The sequence below is a fragment of the Carica papaya genome, chromosome 4 (genome assembly GCF_054855325.1).
Source record: "Carica papaya isolate Zhongbai chromosome 4, ASM5485532v1, whole genome shotgun sequence".
Lineage (NCBI taxonomy): Eukaryota > Viridiplantae > Streptophyta > Magnoliopsida > Brassicales > Caricaceae > Carica > Carica papaya.
In genome coordinates, this window is record NC_142312.1 from 7,385,843 (window position 1) to 7,398,478 (window position 12,636).

General features: G+C 37.5%; 1 long non-coding RNA gene across 1 annotated transcript; it reads right to left on the bottom strand.

Moving 5' to 3' along the window:
• Positions 1 to 5,168: 5,168 nt before the first annotated feature.
• On the bottom strand, positions 5,169 to 11,381 carry LOC148266234 (uncharacterized). The gene is made up of 2 exons (XR_015818371.1): positions 10,912 to 11,381; positions 5,169 to 5,863 (listed from the first exon to the last, which is right to left on the bottom strand). It is a non-coding gene; the product is annotated as an uncharacterized LOC148266234 (long non-coding RNA).
• Positions 11,382 to 12,636: the final 1,255 nt, after the last annotated feature.

Consider the following 12,636-nt stretch of genomic DNA (forward strand, 5'->3'; position numbering starts at 1 on the left):
GTATACATAACAACGAACTTGTGTGTATATTAAACACACACACAATTATTTGAGTACGCAGTCACATACATACATGTATATTCAACATATACAATTTACATTGTATTACATATATACCTAACGTACTACTTAAGCAACAAACAACCGTAATCTATATTTACATATATTACTTAGATTTATCTTGGTACCATTATGTTTAACCATAAACCTATTCTAATTATGTATACATATATATACTTTCTTACAATATACATATTTCATCTAATTATGATTTAACATACATAAACTACTGTAAATATATTAATCATAATCTCACGATACTTATAAATATATAAAATGTAAGCACATATCTCACGTTCACCTATATAACTCCATACATACAAATTCTTTAAATACTAACGTACCTAAATACCACTGTTTATACCCATACAAAATACATACATCAATAATCGTACTTTAAATATGCATATAAGTGGTTTATATACCTGCGTAAATACATATACTATTTTACACCTGCACACATATGGATTCAATGCGTAGGACTAATTACGCCCATACCAATATTTACATTTTTGTACAGCTTCGTATATATATATATATATAAACACATATTATACAATCATGTATATATATATATAGCTACATAAGTACACACACCCTAGAATGCATATACTTTTATACATGAAATCTTATACGTTAAACAAACGTCAGCTTATGTATAATTTTATCTTTACCTATTCATTCACGCACAATATATCTGTATCCATATTATTGTACATATACCTTATACAACACTGGAGCTCAATACACACTCACTCACATACATATGAAACTTTATGAAACACCTTCCAGAATAAAACTTAAATCATCCATCAAACTTTTAAATTAATTATTTTGAAATCAATAAATCATTTTAGAAAAACATGAGATCCCCGAATGAAAATTAACTCAATTCTTACCAGAATCTCCAACGAAAGAAGAAATCGAAAAGTTTTTGAACAACTTTGGTTCTATATCATTGGCTCCCTTTTCAGTTTCTTATTCCCGATTTTGATAAAAATTTCATACATATGATTAATGATTTAATTTAAAAGAGGAATAACCGATGTAAGGTAGAAGAAAATTTACCAAAATCGGTGTTGAATTTGAGCTTCTGACTCAGAGGAGTGCAATTTCGGTATCTTTCTCCTATCCCTTGATTTTCAGCCTCGCACAGATTTTCAAACATATCCAGAATGTCGCATCATGGACTGCCTCACGCAGATCAAGTCTACTCAACATCATGCTCTACTTCTTCTTCTTCAGCAGTGTGTGCCATGCACCTAGCACCGCACATCGAGTGCCACGTGCCCAACACCGCGCACAACCCTTCTTTTTCGGTCGCGTGCGCCGTGCACCGTAGTTCCTCCTCCTCATCCTTCTTCTTCTTCTTCTTTGGCAACGCACGACCAACAACGCATGTCCGTGCGCCATATTTCCTTCTTTCTCCTTCTTATTCTCCTCTTCCTCATTCTTCTTCTTCTTCACCACCCCTGTCCCCCTTTCCACTAAGGCTTCTTTTTTTTATTTATAAATTTTTATATTTTCAAACCTTGGGCTGGGCTTCCTCCTCTTCCTTGGGCTTGGTTATTACAAAAACTATTGTAGTTAAAGTTATATTTAGATGTAAACAATATAGTTTCAGTAAAAAACTATAGAAACTGTTGTTGATGTAAAACGTAGATGTTATTATTTTTTATTAATCATGACGGAATCTTAAACATTATTTAACAATAACCAGTTTAGCAACATAGTAGTTTGAATTTCTCAATTCCGTAGGAAACCTATAAGCAATATAACCCCAAGATATAGCACAAAATAACGATATTTGTAATACCTAGACTTGAAAATCAGTCCGGGATGATTTTTTTATTATTGTATTTGTAAAAGAATTATATAAATAATTAATTTAATTTATTTTAGTTTAAGTTTATTGAATTTTTAAGAAAAAATAAATTAGGGAGGAAATTAAAAATAATTTTAAGAAAAATGGGTGAAATTTTGAATTCGGAGATTATGTTTGAAAGAAAAAATAAAAATAGTGGGTTAAAATGCAAAAAGAAATTTCGACCACATGAGACAACCTAGTCAGTAGCCTCGGCAAACTGGAGCACGCCGCGTGGTAATCTCGCTGACATTGGCTCCACGCAGGAAGCCACGCGAGCGATCTGTGCACCCAGCGATCCAACGGCCTAAATCTCATCTTACTCGCGTGAACTACCCATATATATTTCCTCTTTAGATGCGATCAGAAGGACGAAATGGATCGTTATGGATGGCCTGGATTCATCCACATTATCAACCTAAATGAGAAACCATCAAACGGTCCTCCTCGCTCCAAGTCGACACAAACGGATAGCTCGGATCGAAGAAGAGAGGAGTATTTAGACTCCTCTTCGCAGAAGAACCTAATCCTAGCCGCCAGCCCTTGCCGTAGAAGAAGAACTAGACGCTGGAGAAGAAAACTTGCCTCCAGCTGTCGCTGCATCGGAGCCACCCCGATCGCAAAAAAAGGTAAAATTTTCCCCTTCCTGCTCAAAATTCAATTTTGAGTCTCTTTGTGGTCATATCGAAGCAACAAGGATAACGGGTGAGTCAAAAACTATGGGAAAAGCCCGACGGAGCCACCGCGATGAAAATCCTAAACCGCCTCTGATGACCCCCTTGCCGTTTTTCGTTTCACACGATTCTTTAACTACTGTGTTCACCGTCCCTTTCTGTGTAGGTTAGCAGAAGGAGAAACCTCAACCGTGAAGGAGAACTAGTGAAGCCGCCGCACCCAGAGACCCCCCCGCCAGTAGGTTTAGTTTTTTGGTTTTTCTAGCTAGCCAAGATTTTCTAATGTATTTTTTTTTTTGCAGGGATACATGTAAAACTGGCCAAAACCGGCCAGGCCGAGGTGAACTGCTATCATTGGCGGCAGAGCTGGTGCCGGAGCACAACAATGCCTCCGTACCGGAACCTTAAAATTGGTCAGAAAGGATTTTTAACACCAGTTTTAGGTTTTTGGAATATTTTTAAATACATAATTAGTATTTTGATTCCCACAAATAAATTTTAGGAAATCCATGGTTCGCTAGGAGGTGTAGTGGGTAGTATAGCATTTCGAAACACTGATCTCAGTAAGGATCCCTTACCCTATTCTTTTTTACGTTAAATTGAGGCTTAATAATCAATAATTTCATGTTTTGTGAAAATTAAAAAACTCTAATAATAATTTCAAGTTACAAGTGGAGCCGAAATCGGTCAGTGTACGATTGCCCTAGTTTACTGTCATTTTCTCATGTATTGCTTAAAATGTTTACTGTTGAATTATGTGCAATAAATTACTGGTTTGAATTGTGTCCTCGATTATATGATTTATTTGGTTTTCCTTGCACTATTTATTTATTTATTTGGTTATTTGGTTACCTGGTTATGATAAACTGTGTTGCTTACTTAGATGTCTTTTAGGTTAATCTGTAAATACGGAATAAGGTGTTGGTATGCGATTGGTGGTTATTTGGATGATGAAAATCTATATATATGAAAACTTACTGGGTACCCTAAGAAATGGTGGACGGACCCGGTACATAGGGAACCTTATTATGAACATTACTTCAGTTGGACAGGGCTAATAAGTCCCATACCGGAAGAGTTTGAGAGATATGTTTCACCCTCATACCGGATGAGATATCGAAGTGATGATATATTTGGCCCCCCATTATCGGAGGGGGTATGGTGACGGTCGGGTTAATTGTCATTCTAGATGCTGGGATCATGAGTTAAAGAGTATCTTTATGGATCCCTAGGGGTCCTAGTAAGTAGGTTAAAAGAAAGAATTACTAATCTTATGCACGAAATTAGAATGTCACTTGGTTACTTGTCTTTATATGTTGATTTTGAAAAAACTCCGTTGCTGTAAGTATAGAATAAAGTTAGGCGTATTTACTTAAATCAAGGGCTCTATTAGTTGTTTTGTAATTTTTACCAATCTTGATTTTTCGTATCCATGATTAGTTTGATTTTCTTACTAGGTTATTGTAGCTCAACTTTTTATTAACCACTTCATATCAAGAAAACTAAGATTCAGATCTCGATCAGTAAGAGGGTTGTGAGTAGTTCACCTCCCGAACTCCCTTTAAGTGTTAGTGGATGTTAACTCCTAGGATATCTATTTATTTATTTTCAATTATCATTTATTTATTTTTTATGAACCAATGTAAAAGAGACATTCTCATAACTCTATTGAGCATTCCAATTTACTATGTAAGGAATGAAAATCCTAACTCTATTATTCGCTTCGCATTTAAATAATAAATTATTTTCTTTTAGTTTGGACCTTTACAATATTAATGATGATAGCTTAGGATTTTAGTGAAGACATCCAATTTGAATGAGCAGAAGCAGCACAGATTTTTTCATTATATGGGTTTGATTCACCTGAAATCAGAATTAAGGGGATCTTCTTTTGAAAATTATAATTGGATAAGACCATTCCAGATGATCGATTGCAACTTCCCACCTTTCTCCTTGAAAATTTGTCTTATATATCTGCATCAATAGATTCTAACATATCTACCCTCACAAATCAAATTGATATAATATATGAATTTTATATATAAAAAAAATTAGTACATAAGAAAATATTTTTATTTTCTGTTTTTTAATAATTTAACTGTAATTATATTTTTATGTTAATAATTAATATAATAAATTTATATCTAAATCCTAAATTAACCCTTTCATTTTCCATACTTTAATACATTAAAATTTTTTAAATTTCAAACAATATTAATTAAGAGATATTTGTTTAGAACTTATGGTTATATTAAATTTAGAATATTGAAAGTATAATTATTTTTTATTGGTCTTTAGTGTCTTGTGAGCTTTTAAAATATATGTAAATATAAAATAAATTTAATTATAAATGTAATAAATATGTTATTTAAATGATATGATATTTTAAAAAAAATTAATTACATAATATTAAGTAACAAATTGAATTATACATTAACAACAAATTAAAACAATAAAAGAGTAAAGCTATTGAAATTTGAACTCAGAATGTCTATATATACATATATATATATCACTCCATCAAATAAAAATTAGGGAAAGGAAAAGATCATGTGTAATAACTAAGAAGATTATAAGGAGAAGAAAAAAATTCTAATAAATTTTCATAAACTTCTCTTACAATATTGAACTACGATCTCCCTTTTGTGATGCATATTTAATGGTGACTTTATATTTTTGTTTTTTTTCGTACAAGGAGAGGCAAAAGACAAAAGAAATTAAGAGATCGTCATGCATATCTGGGGCCAACAGACACCCATGATATCGTCAGTGAGGAGCTGTTGGAGATCATTCAGCACTTGAACATAAGAATGAAGGTGCATCGGTAGAGAGAAGCCGACATTCACCAACCAATCAACGCATCTATTTCCTTCGCGATAGATATGTTGGATCCTGACTTGCCAATCCTGTAATAGTAAGTGGTTGATCTCACGAACGATGGCAACATGCACATTAGTACCATAATCCTCCTTAGTAAGTAACTGCACCACTAAATTGCTATTCATTTTCAAGATAATACTACGGAACCTAGCATGTCAAGCGAGTTGAAGGCCATCAAGAGCACCCCAAAGTTCGGCCTAAAGCACAGAATATTTGCCAATCTTCCTGCTGAAGCTTCTCAGGCAGACACCATCCTCATCCCTAATAAGTCCGCCACAGCAGGCGAGGTTGGTAGCCGCATGATAAGCACCATTAGTATTCACTTTCTACCAACCCCTGGGAGGTTTCTGCCAAGGTACAAGTTCTTCTGACATGTGCATCATACCTGAAAAAAAGTAAAGATTCATATTATTAGTCATAAAAATATAATTAGTCATGAGGGACACATCCTTAGCAAGCTCATCGATGCTACTCTCACTCTCTTAGAAAACAAACTTATTCCTATAGTTCCACAAGCTCCAGCAAGTAAGGCCAATGGTCATTTTCCAATCCTGAACTGTCTTGCACCAAGGCAAGTTATTTTTAAGGTTCAACATGAACCATTTGTCAACAGTACCACAGAAGAAAGTTAAATGGGCTTTAGCAGGTATAATTTTCAACTACAACAGTTTAGCCACGCTACAATTACGGAGGACATGATCCGCATCCTCAATAGGGTCTTTACACCTACTATACTTTGCAGTAGAGGAGATGTAACGTTGGTATCTCTCTCAATTCGTCAAGCCCTTTAGCAGCCAACTAGAGGAATGTACGCACTTATTGAGCACTTGGCCAACGCCAAATGTCTCTCCAATTTCTATCATCCAGGTGCCAATGATCACTCTCTATGAAGGTGTAAGCCAAGCTAACCGAGAAACACCCAGAGCTCGTCATACCCCAAAAGTAAGAGTTCGGGATAATGTCATCTTTAGGGGCTGATATTGCAGCCATCTAGAGCAGCGTGTCCATCAGCAACACCCGGTATAGGGCCACTTAGTTCCATTAGTTGGACGACATCACGTAATCACTGACACATCTATTGAGATCGTGCTTAGCAATAGGTGCGAAAGCCAAAAGCTTAAGCAACCCTAGGTCTCCTAACCAGCAGTCTTCCCAAAACCTAACATTTCTCCCCGATCTAATTGACCATTTGATGCTCATACGAAGGTATGTCCAAAGATAGTTAAGGTTGTGCCAAAGATGAGAGATTGGTCATGTCGACTTGTAACTCTGCGATAAGCCATACTATCTGTACTTGAGGGTGAGGACCTAGACCCATAGTAGATCGAGCTTCACAACCATAAAAAAAATCAAATTTTATCAGGAAAGCTTGGTTTTACCTATGGACAGACCGAAGTCTGCTCCCCCCAGCATCGTAAGGCATGCATATGTTAGTCCAATTGACAAGGTTGATTTTTCGGTTATCACTCCCTTGACCCCAGATAAACTTCTTGACCACCGCTTCAATATGATCGCATAGGGATTTAGGAAAGGCCATGGTCTATATAGCATAAGCAAAGGTAGTCATAAGGACGAATTTAGCCAAAGTTAAATACCCTATAAAGAAAAGAAGGTGAGTGTTCCAGCCAGATAACTTTTGGTTACTCTTCTCAAGGACGTAATGATAAGTATTTTTGTTAACTTTTTTATGTAGTAAGGGAACTCCTAGATACTTACTAAGATTATTAGAGACTTGAAACCCAAACATCTTATTAATACGACTAGCCTCACTTGTGGTAACATTATGGGAAAAAAAAGTAAGTGTTTTGGTCACACTCACCTTGTGGCCTGAGTTGGCACAGAAATCCTCTAAGACTTCCTTTATAACCTGAGTTTGGTCTTCAGTGGCTTTCCCAAGGAGTACCAGGTCATTTACAAAAAAGAGGTGTGAGAGGGCAGGACCCTTCTTACCAAGGCGGATTGGCTTCCACGTACCATTTCTTACCCGAGTATTGATGCAATGGAAGAGTCATTCCATGCATAACACAAATATATAGGGTGAAAGGGGGTCCCTTTATCAAATGCCTCCAGTAGGCCGGAACTCCTGGGTGAGACAGCCGTTCCACAATAATTGCATGGAACAAGAGGAGATGCACTGCATGATGATTCTGATAAGGTTAGGAGGGAGACCAACATCAAGCAGAATGTCTTCCACATATTCCCAACGGATGCGATCATAAGATTTTTCTAAGTCCACCTTAACGACCATCCACTTGTCTTTTCCCCGCAAATGTCGCATAGAGTAGACAACTTCTTGGGCAATAATAATGTTATCCGTGATATTCCTACTGGCTACAAAGCTAGCTTGGGTAGGGCCAACAAAAAAAGGCATTAGGTGCTTGAGTTTATCGGTAATGAGTTTAGTAACAATTTTATATAACACCGTTAATAAACTGATCAGACGAAATTTTTTAATAGTCTCTGGTCTAGCAACTTTAAGGATAAGGATAATAAGGGTCTTATGATCTTAGTAGGTAGTTGCTCGCCATAAAAGATATCTTTGACTATTGCATATACCGACTCACCTACAATCTCTCAATGGTTATGGGAGAACACTGTATGAAGGTCGTCCACTTCAGGGGTCTTCAACAGGTGCATGCTAAATAAAACATTGTAAATTTCATGGTTTGTAATATTAGAGTCTAACTAAGCAACCATCGTAGCTGTTAACTTTAGGAACAAGTCTCTAACAACATATTGTAGTATGGGACCCTCTTCTGCCGTATAAAGGTTTTCAAAGAAGGTGGAGGCCATTACCCGAAGCTGGCCTTCATCGGTACTCCAGTTACCATCACCATTTTTAAGCATAATAATTTTGTTCTGTTTTCTTCTAGAGATGGTTTGGACATGAAAGTATTTGCTATTCCTGTCCCCTAGAGAAATCCAATTGCATCGAGATTTTTGTTTTCAGAGCATCTTTTTTTGCGGTAACACCCCCTCTAATTCCTTTTTTAAGGAATTTTTCAGCTCTTGGAGCCGAACAAAGTGGTGTCTCTCTAATGTCTGTTGGATCCCATCCAGTCTTGCTGGGAGAATACGTTTTCTCTTAGTGATATGGCCAAACACATTTATATTCCAGTCCTTCATAATCTTGCTAAAGTTACTGATGTTCTTCTTGATAGAAAGATGGTTTTGCCAATTTCTCCTAACCAAGTTAGAGAAATCGGGGTGGGATAGCCACACAGTTAAAAACCGAAAGGGCTTGGGGTCCTTATTGTGAGAGTGACGGGTGTGGTAATCAGGATAGACCTATGATCATGCTGCACTTTTGAAAGGTGGTGAATGATGGCCACCGGGAAGTGGTTGAACCATCTCTGGTTACAGATAGCTCTATCAAGCCATTGAAGAAGGGTCTCGCGTCACCATGTAAAGTTCGGCCCTACATAATCAAGCTGCTGCAAAGAATTAACATCAATAAACTAGTTAAAAAGAGTGCAGCCTTTAGACCATTTAACCGCCCACCCTCTTCTGTTGTCCGACTCCAGGATGGCTTTAAAATCCCCAATAAGGAGCTAAGGGCGATCCAAGTTATGCCTGATAGTGGTGAGCTCCTCCTAAAGGTCTTTTCGTTTCTAGGGGTTTGGGCTCCCATAGACAATAGAGAGCGAAAAAGCTTCCCGACCATCATTCCTACTTATTATGGAGTGGATGAACTGAAGATAGTTGCAGTCGAAAGTAACCTAGATAGACTCTCTCCACTTCATCCAAATGCCCCCTGAAAAACTAACCGCTTCAACTCTATGGGAATAGTCGAAGCCCAGGTTCTTGATCACTTTATCCACTTTTTCGCCTGCCGTCCTAGGCTCCAATAACGCAACCAAGGTACGGTTATGCTATTGACAAATAATTTTAAGGCGCACCGTAGATGAGCTTTTGCAGCATCCTAACAATTCCATACAAGAAATGAGCAATCCATAGGATAGGTGTAAGGGAAAAAGGAACTGATGCTCAAGAGAGGGACTATGCTTGCTCTTTCTGAAGAGCATCGATAGTGCTCAAAACGAGGCTTACATCCTTATTGACAAGCTCTTGAATTTTGGACAAAAGAGGGTTGATTATAGTGGAATCAATGGATATAGTTTCCTCGTTCCCTTTCTTATCTTTACCTTGTTTTTTTAAAAAATTATTAATTTTTATGCCTTTACTGATACCAAGTCTATCAGGAGGTTTGACTGTCAGCCTGATGCAATCTCTCAAGGAGATCATTGGTGGCATAGAGCTATGGGGGGAGGATCGATTGAGTTCGTGGTCTTGGTTTGCCCTATCTTTAATTATTATAACAACATTCTTAGAAGGTTCCAGTGTAGTAGTTCCCTGACTTATTACAAACTTCTCATTATTAGTCATTCCTGCACCATGGGGGTTGATACGTACCTTTATCCCGCTAGATTCTCCGATTATATTAATCATGAGCATCATACGTCCAATTGTGGGCTTAGTATTGACTAGCATAGTCGAACCCATGATTTCGGGAAGGGCATCCATCGTCTTCTAATCACTGTCTTCCACCACCGACGCTTTCCTTTTGCTCCTTAGGGGTTGTCTCTCACTTGAGACCCTAAGATGTTTAGGGTTTTAACCACCAGCTAGTTTGGTCCTTCTAGGGCTCCTTCCATGTCCGTAATCATACTAAATCTTGACCCGTTCTTATTATTTTCTCTTAGGATATCTGGTCCTTTCCTTGGTAAGATAGGGCCCTTCCAATTTTTCTCCCTTTGCGTTATACTTGCATCGAAAGACTATAGTTTTTATCTAGCACCACCACATTATCTTGTTCCTTGGGGTCTGTGCTTCCACTATTGCCTACCTCAATCTCTATCTCAACATTTTTCTTACATTGACCTTTAAAGCTCTTGTAAACTACACACTCGAAGCATATAGTAGGCAAACCCTCATATTCCACTCTCCGTAGGCACCCATCTAGCATGAACTTAGAAATAAGTGGTTTGGTCATGCCAATTCCAACAGTCAATCGAGCAAACTTGCCCCGTTTTGTAGATTCAGTGTTATAGCCAATACGAAATACCTTCTCTATCACCCTGGAGATAGCTCTAAGCATGCTCTTATGGTAATAATGGATAGGGAGGCCAAGAAAATGCACCCAGGCCACCACATTAGTTACATCAGGGTTAGTAGTAGAAAAACTGGGGGACCAAGGCTGCACCATGAGGTAATGGCCATATATAACCCATGGGCCATCCGTTAGAACGTGCAGATAGTCCTCAATCGAGTGGAACTTGACCATATAGTAATCATTATCAAGGTCAATCAGGTGTAATCGATCAATGGGCTTCCATAAGCTATGAAGTTTTACCTAGAGTGCTTTATATCCTATCGGCTTCCCAAACAATCGAGTAATCAAAGTTTCATATTTTGTGCTAGGAGGTTATGCACCTTATCTGAAAAATTGATTCTTGGTATTATATTCTCCATGCCAAGATTAACATCTTCGTCCCTGATCTCAATTTCATCTCGGTCGTTAGCATCCTGATGATTATTGATGAGTCTATCTCTAAATGAGGGTTTTACATTCGGTGCTTTCTGTGGCGAAGATGATTCCTCAAGGTGCGTGATTTGTGGTTTCTTCCTGTAAGTTGCCTAAAATTTATCGCCTCTCCGCCCATTCCATAAGCCCCATCCCCAATCACAGTATCCACCATCGGTCGCCGGTCGGGTCACACCAGGATAAGGGAGAGCCGCTACTGTTGGTGGCTTATCGGCAACCATCGTTGCCTCCACCATCGGCTCATCCTCCGCAAACAGCCCCTAGATCGCGAGCGTTCGGGTCTCATTCAAACACACAGAGCATGTTACACCAGATTGTTCCACCGCCCCTTATTTCGCATCTCCTCCCATCAACGTTAGGACCGGGTCCTGCTCGCTTGCCATCGACGCGAGATGGTCAGCCTCCACGAATCGCATCGTTCCACCGTATTCGACTCACTTCTGGGTCGGGCAGTGTCTCTTCTACTTCCATCGCTCGGTCCGTCATCCCTTCCTCCATACTCTGGTGCTCAATAGAAAATGGAGAGTGATTTTCTTCCGACTTTATCTTAACCATCTTCGTGGATCAGTTTGTTTCTGGGCAAGGTGGCGCATCCCTTTTTTTCGCTAAAGCGACGTCGAGAGAGACTAGCATCTTGGGATTGGCGGTTTAGGGTTTTGGTGGTTTAGGGGAGGCGGCTGAGAGAAGAAGAAGACAGATTAGGGTTTTCAGAGAGCTTAATTATATTATATTTTCTTATACTTTTGTTTTTAGTTTTTAGAGGATGATGTTAATATGTGTATCTGTGTGTATATAGGTGTATATACAAGATTTTTGACTTGATGAGAATATATTTATGGTCTATATATATAGAAGTGAGAAAGTAAAAAGTATATGAAAAGTTATAAAAAAGACTAAAAAACACAACTAATTAATTAATAATTAATATAATTAATTTTTAAATATAAATTCCTACTTTAATACATTAAAAAAATTTAATTATTTCAAATAATATTAACTAAAATATATTTGTTAAGGTGTAACGGCCCCAGAAATTAAAATGAAACGCATATACAAAAATTCTAAGTGCAGAAGCGAAATAAAATATTTTGATTAACATCCCTTACACAATAACCAAAACGTATTAAACATATGAAAGAATAAGCTAACTAAAGTAAATACTAGAAATGAATACTATAAAGAAAACTATAAAATCTTTAGGCATCTACTCGCCGTCTTCCTGCGGGATGGGCTCGGGAACCAAGCCCTCCTGATATGAAATAGTTAAGTAAGGAATGAGCTACACTAGCCCAGTAAAGATGTCACACTATCTCACTGTCACAGAAGTAAAGGTTGGTAGAAAACAAAAACGACCAATGAAGCATAATTTATAACAAATTCATTTATCAATAATAAAACCTTTTACTGTCCACTTATCTCGGTGAGATTTATGAAAACAACTTATGAAAACAATAACATTATAAACATCATAAGATCATGCACATTCTGTAACATAACACATATCATACTCTTGTATTTCAATCATCAGACAACAAATTTCCTCTTTTATCAGCCTACTAGTATCCATGGGGATCCATAGGGGTTCCTGCTATATGTGAACCATTCACCTTAAT